The sequence below is a fragment of the Elaeis guineensis genome, chromosome 9, assembly GCF_000442705.2.
Source record: "Elaeis guineensis isolate ETL-2024a chromosome 9, EG11, whole genome shotgun sequence".
Lineage (NCBI taxonomy): Eukaryota > Viridiplantae > Streptophyta > Magnoliopsida > Arecales > Arecaceae > Elaeis > Elaeis guineensis.
In genome coordinates, this window is record NC_026001.2 from 35801261 (window position 1) to 35808945 (window position 7685).

General features: G+C 33.9%; 1 long non-coding RNA gene across 1 annotated transcript; it reads right to left on the reverse strand.

The window, feature by feature from the left end:
• Positions 1–1722: 1722 nt before the first annotated feature.
• Positions 1723–6136, reverse strand: LOC140851796 (uncharacterized). The gene is made up of 3 exons (XR_012134548.1): positions 6012–6136; positions 5600–5683; positions 1723–2044 (listed from the first exon to the last, which is right to left on the reverse strand). It is a non-coding gene; the product is annotated as an uncharacterized lncRNA (long non-coding RNA).
• Positions 6137–7685: the final 1549 nt, after the last annotated feature.

The window sequence follows — 7685 nt, forward strand, 5'->3', positions numbered from 1 at the left end:
ACCCATATGTCAACTTTTGACAGATGTCCTAAAATAAAATTGGCAAGTGCTAGAAATTAGCAGGTGTTGTCTTAAATTCATCTCATGAATTAAGATAAGCCTTTTCTAAGCTGGACAAGCTTTAATTAGACTGAGAGAAACCTTTCTAAGATTCTCTGATGAGCCAGATCACATTTGGCTCAGTAGAGATAGAAAAGATTACACGAGGAGAAAGTTAAGCTCAATCGAGTGCTAACACGATTTCCTTGAACCTAATTGGATCTTATCCAAATCAATTGGGATAGCCCAATTGATGACATCCAAACCCTAATCCTTGTTTGTGTGACCCAGTTAGGTTCAATTCTATATGGTAATGAGACATGTCGTGATCTCATCATCGACATCATCAAAACTCCTTTCGATGGACCAGAACTCTTCTGATTCAGACAATTAGAATGATCGATCATCAAAATCATTCTAATTACTTCTAAAATCCACCAGTGACACCTAGCGTATATGGTGGCAACCCATCAGAACTGAAGATGAACCTCTTGGTGCAGCTACCTGTGTGATTGAGTTCTCTATCATGAGTCTCGACTGAATTAGGGTTAAGATGAACTCGTCAAACCCGACATCAGTCATATGAATCAATCGATCGATCCGAGTCTGATGTGAAACCCAATGGAAAACTCTTTTCATTATTTCACTTTACCATGGCCATGGGCTTAAGGACTCGATCTTTCGATCATCATAGGACTACTCCTCTCATCTACTGAGGTTGATAGATCCTATCTTGATGCGATCTGGTTCCTACAATGGACATGCTACAGCCAACATACACCTCAGGATTCTGAATGGCTAGGAGATCGAGTTATGGTGTAGTCAAACTATAACACATTCAAGGTGAACCATCGATGCACCTCAGGTCAAAGAACTAGACACACAACTGCAGCATCGAGCTAGTCATCGATGAGAAGGTAGACTTTCTTATGACTGCTCGAGGTGGTCACGCTCAGTACTCTCTTCTCAACGAATATCTATACTCTCACTCCAGTGTCTCCACACCATAGACTCAAGACTCATCTACCCTAAGGAAGCGATCGTACACCAACCTTCCGAATCGATCACCATCCTCGTGATGATCCTATGGTCAGGAGCAGTTTATGAGTTAGTTATGTAAATTCATGCCTTAAATTTTCAACTCTTGAAAATATGAATTTACATTCCCACTAACTCAAAGGATGTATCACAGACACAATGTACATAATGTGATAGAAGAATAACCTTTTATTCATTTATAGTCAAAATTATAAATTTATCCTTATATTTGTATAGGAATGTGTCAGCCGATCTGGCATCTAGGGCACACATCTAACACCCTTAATAGCAGAGTGCTGTACAGTTGGTCACGTTCAGTGTGATATACTCCTACATCTCACCTGCATGCCATACCAGTGTCTCCATACTATTTGGTTATAAGGACAATCAACACATATGGTATACAACGATCTATACTTGATATTGCCATCATCCTAATAATAGCATATCGTTTGATCGTGAATCAATTTAAGGACTACGTGATAAATCTTCCTTTATCATCAAAGTAGTCCTAAGAATTTCATCATGACATAGGAGTTCATTAAAAATATAACTTTATGATAAAAAAAATCAAATAACTTTTATTATTTATCAATTTATATATATTTATTATTAGAACAATCGTCAAATGATTGGCTTTAGGACATAATTCTCAACAACTTTCACTTGGACTAAAGTCAATTAGTATAGTATCATATATCCATCTTTGATTTATCATCTCAGAACTTCTTGATACCGAGGCTTTAGTAAATGGAATGGTCAGGTTCTCTTTTTCATCGATCTTCTAAAGATTGACGTCACCTTAACAGATTTTTGGAATAAGGTGGTAGCATTGCAAAATGCTTGGTAAGCTAATGGACTTCGACTCCTTGGCATGAGCTACTCCGGTGCTATACAATATAGTTGGACCATCATTGGAGATTGTCACTCCTAGCTTGTCAGTGAACCTGTACAATCATATAGCTTCCTGCAAGTATCGAATGCTGTAATACATTCTACCTCGTAAATTGAATTGGCTATATTACTCTACTTGAAATTTTTTCAATAGATTACTCCATTATTTAGGATAAGAATGCATTTTAACATGTTCTTGCTATTATTATATCCAACTAAAAACTAGAATCATACTCTATAACTTTTAAGTCAGATTTTTCATAACCGAATCATCGATCCTTAGTATTTCTCAAATATCTAAGGATGACCTTCCAGTGATCTCATTCAGATCTTGCAGGTATCCACTCACTACTTTAGTGAGTATACCATATCGGTCTCGTCTATAGTGTACATGATAGAAAAATTCTACTCATAAATATCCTATGTATGCTGGATTGAAAAAATTCAAGTAGCCTTTTAGATCTATCTCTATAGATCTTCATCCTTAGGATGAGGGATACCTTTCCAAAGTTCTTTGTGGAGAACAATGATAATAGTAAAACTTTTATTCCCTAAAATGTAAGGAATGTCATTCTCGATTAAAAAATTTTATTCATATACAAAATAAGAAATACATTCACAGAACTATTAATCCATTTGTATTTACATAATTCTTTTTTGTTCTCAATGAAGCTATGCATTTTGATCACTTATCAAAATACATGTTCCAACTCCAAAATATTTAGCATTACCATAGGAGAAATTTTTTTTGTTATGGTCAATACTATAATGTTGACAATATCTTTATGCAATCAGATAAGCTTTGTAGGTCTCTGCCTTCTCGTCTGCACCACTCTAATCCTATTGAAGTTCTACTTACACTCTATGGGCTTTACCCTTTCGAGTGGATCAATGAGTGTCCATACACCATTGACCTTCATGGACTCAATTTCGGACTCTATGGCTCCAAGCCATTAATTAGAATGGACCTCTATATGACATCCATGTAGGTGATCGATCCTTGTTGTTCTCATCGAGTTCAACAGGATCACGTCCCATATCAAGATACTGAAGTATCTATCCGATGGATGTGGTATCTATCGGATCTCTTTAATGGTGCCTTTACAATGGGTTTCGAATTTGATCAAATCAAATCTGATTCTATGGGTTCACTAGACTGTGTTGGTTCTTCTACCTGTTGAACTTCATAAGTTTCATATTAAAGGCATCGGTTCCTTCACCAAAGTACTCTTTTTCTGAAAGGAATGCCAAACAACTCTTATTCTTTAACATGGTAGAAGTTATATCTCCTAGATTCTTTAGGGTTACCTTACAAAATAACATATATAGGATCGAGATCCAAGCTAATCGATCTATAAATGCTTGACATAAAACAAACACTTCCAAACCCTAAGGTAAGAAAGTATCGGCTTATGTCTAGTCCATATCTTATATGGAGTCTTTGCAACTGATTAATTCGAAATCCAACTCAGAACATAATAAGTAGTCTCAAGAGTATAACCCTAAAAAGAGACTGGCAGACTTGTAAACTCTATTATGGATCAAACTATGTCTAACAAAGTCAATTTCAATAAGAGAGAATCCTATTCTCTTCTAGATATATCAAAAACTCACCGAAAAAGCATTCTCCTCTTTGGACTGATCGAAGAGTTTCAATGCTCTTCTCAGTTTATTTCTCTACCTTATTAATGAATTATTTGAATATTTTAAATAATCTAAATTTTTGGCAAACATGTTCGTAGATCCAATACATCAGTATGTATCAGATTCAAAATATTATTAGCTTATTCATCTTTTCCAGCAAAAGGTAACTTGATCATTTAACTAAAGAGATAGGATTGATAGGTTGACAATATTCACAATCATTGACTTTGAGAATTTTTTTCTGTTGATCCTATTTTTATTTATATGATCGAGTCTAAATTGCCAAAGGTAGGCTTCCATAACATTATCTACTCTAAGGAGTTTGTTTGTTGTATATAGTATACAACAGACTGTGTAAATATTATTTCTTAGTTGTCCACATGATTTTGATATCATTTATAATGATATCATAAAATCATTAGATAATAGTGATAATCATTAAAATGATATTGCTAAAATTGAAAATAGGCTCGATGATTTCTAAAACCAAGATTGGAACATAACTTTTATCTCTAATATTCAGGAACCTCTTGCTATTTTTAAACTTTCTACTAATCTGAAGTCATTGCAACAATTTGCATAGACTTTCGATATTCAATATCTAGGTAGTAGTATCACAGATAAAAAAATCATAAGATATTATCATATAAGTATTTATCCAACAATCTTTTTCTGATTTCTTTTTCTTAGCCTGTTCGTATCAAGGGACTCTATCAGATTAGGTTAACCTTAGACTCTTTTGTTAGTTCAGACTCATAGCCCAAGCATGACTCTTTTGCATCTTTTATTTTTTCTTTCTCAAAGATTATTACCCACTGAAGATACATCTTTAGAGGTGCAAAAGAACTCTTTCAATATTTGAAAGATTTTATCCTACCGAGTATCATTGAATTTACAACTAAATTCGTGTTCTTCACTGCTCTCAAAAATATCACACGATGATACTATCATGTGGCTACTTTTGATAAGTGTCTTTGATCGTATCATATGTGTTGGACATGAAAATTTCAAGTGCTAGATTTATAATTATATTTAGGATCCATTCATGCTCTAAAACTATTTGCAACTTCCGATGCCATCTATCAAGTTGGATCCTATAAATCAGTCACTATCAAACAGTGAACAAAGCAATAGATATCTAGCCATAACTGAAAGAAAAATATAAAATCTCTATGTTTATGAATTGATTGAGCTTAAAAATTTGAACTTTAGTCTAAAGGTTCTTCCACTATTTTATACAAATTGATAGCCTCTACCTCCAATTTAAAGAATTACTTTAATAATTTAGCGGGTACTAGAATCCACACAAACTGCATACAGGCTCGAAGATGGCTAGGTCAACCTATATGCACCTATGGGTAGGTTCTCAATCAATTATTTTTTAAATAATTTTAGTAGTTAATTTAGCCCCATATTTTATTTCAGTAGGCGATGGGCCTCCACTGAAAGTTTTGATTAGGTCAAACCATTAACATAAACATATTTAGTGATTCTAACTAATGAATGATCAGGCACGAAGATGGCTCGATCAATTCAACCAATATCATATAGTATAATAGAGTCATCATATGATGAATAATAATTTCATCATTCAGAGAAAATACCAGATGGATGGCGCCTGCAACGTCAATAAGAAATAATGGACCCATTACCATTTACCTTAATGGGAGGCCATGATCTAATTATCTCCATAACTAGCTCATTTTATAGACTTAATAATTTAAAAAATTTAATTAATTTAAGAAAGAGCGAAGAAGAGATCAATCAGTAGATCATATGTTGAGATTTTATAGTTTCATGCACGCAAATATTTTGAAATAAGTACATAGTGGAAATTTTAAAAATTTAGATTAAATCTAATTTAATCTAAGCATGCATAAGATCAATTCTTAAAATCATACAACAGGATCTACATATGTGAGATAGGATTCAGATATAAAAATCAAATAGAGAAAAATAAATAGAGAAGATCTAATTTTCATACCTTGGCACAGATCGATCTACACCACAAACTGATGATCATGGATATCTTCCAAAGGTCCCTTGAAGCTGTACAAGTGTCTAGCCTCTACAGATATCCATACGAGATTTTGATCTAATCAGAAATTTTTTATCTCATTGGGGTGCAAGTCTCTTGCAGAGATCGTATCTTGATGGTTGAAAATTTTTTTTCTTTCAAGACAATCTTAGAGAAGAAGAAGAAAATAGGAAGATGATGATCTCTATGTTAGAGATCATGAGAAGAACTATTTCTTCTCTTTTCTTTTTAAAACCCATGTAGCAAATCTCTACGCTAGAGATGTAAGAATTTTTGTTCAACTCTTGAACAAAGAGAAGAGAAAAACTTATATCCAAACTAGGACAAAAGTGAGAGAGAAGAGGTCCTAATAACCAACCTTTGGTTGTTGGTAAGAAAGAAGGGATACAAGCCATCTAACCTCACGCCATGCATCCATATGCCGTGCCCTCTCCCTTTTGATTTTTCACGCACACTCCTCTCCTTTTGGGTGTTCAAAATCTGATCACATTAGCCATCAAACGTCCCATATGATGCATGGTTTAAATAGGAGAAGAAGATAAGATTTTAGGTGAATAGATAAGAATCCAAACTCCCTTGGACTCTACAATTTTTATGCCACCCAACACCACATCTTTTTGTGCCAATATAACTCACAGAGAGAAGGGATTTAAGAGAGCTTCTTACACACTAAATAGGAGAAGAGGGCATGAAATATATGGCATCCAAATTTGGTTGGGCGTGGCGCTGGTTTATGCACATGAAAAGGAAGAGTTTTAACTTCATGAGACTCTTCTTTAGGTGGCTGATTTAAATCAATTTAAACTCTAATCAATTTTAATTGTATTAAAAATTGATTAGACTCAAATAAATTATTATTTTAATCTGATTAGGAGCCCAAACTATTTGGATTAGATGTCACCTAAGTAGAGAAGGAGTCCTAGTCCTTTTGAACTCTCTCTTGGTGCTTGAGTCAAACTCAATTTAATCATAATCCAATTAAGATTTAGTGTACCCATGAAGAAGAAAACTTTTAGTCCAAATAGAAACTCAAATATTCTTAGTTAGATCCTAGTCTAATTAAGAATTAAGTCAAATCCAAATCCTAATCAAACAAAGAATTATCCTCCCATGCAATTTTGTTATCTCATAACCCAATTAGGCTTGATCAAATCATATCCATGTCAAGTCAAATTAAATTTAATTTTATTAGACTTGATATAAACTTATTGCTCAATCAAATTGAGCCAATTAACAATCTAATTACTAATTAATCCTCCTATAGCTCATTAACTCTTTAGCAAGTTACTTAATTATAACTTTTACATTGGATTAATCATCAATCAAAATGATAATCAAATCCTTTCACAATTCATAATCATAATTTAACAATCTGATCAGTCAAAAGCCTCTTTGTGTGTGACTCAATAGGTTCTATTCTATCTGATAGTAAGATATATTATGATCCCTATCATAATATCATCAAAACTACTTTTAATAAGTTAACCATTCCAACTCTGTCCATCAAGGATCATCGATCATTGAAATGATGCTCATAGGTCTCACAATCATCAGTGATACCTAGCAATATATAGTAGCAATCTAGCAGAATAAAAGGTGATGAACCTCTAGGTGCAGTTAACGTATGATACAATCCCTCTATCGTGAGTTTCGATCAGATGACAGGTCATGGATGAATCGTCAAACCTCATCATTGATCGTATGATAGATTCAATCAGCTCGAGTTCATATGTGATTCTCATGAAAATTCTTTTCATTAATCACATTGCTATGGTCATAGACTTAAGAGCTCAGCTTCTTAAATCATATAGAACTACTCCCATCTGTTAAGATCGATAGATTCCATCTAGATGCTTATCCTACTCCTATAGTGGACCAACCATCGCCAATATCCACTACAAGGACTCATTGAGTCAATATTTATGTGTAATCAAACTCTAGCAACCACACTACAAGCAGCTGTAGTACAAGTCAAAAGACCAATCACACCACTGCAGCATCGAGAAATTACTAACGAGTAAGTAGACATCAT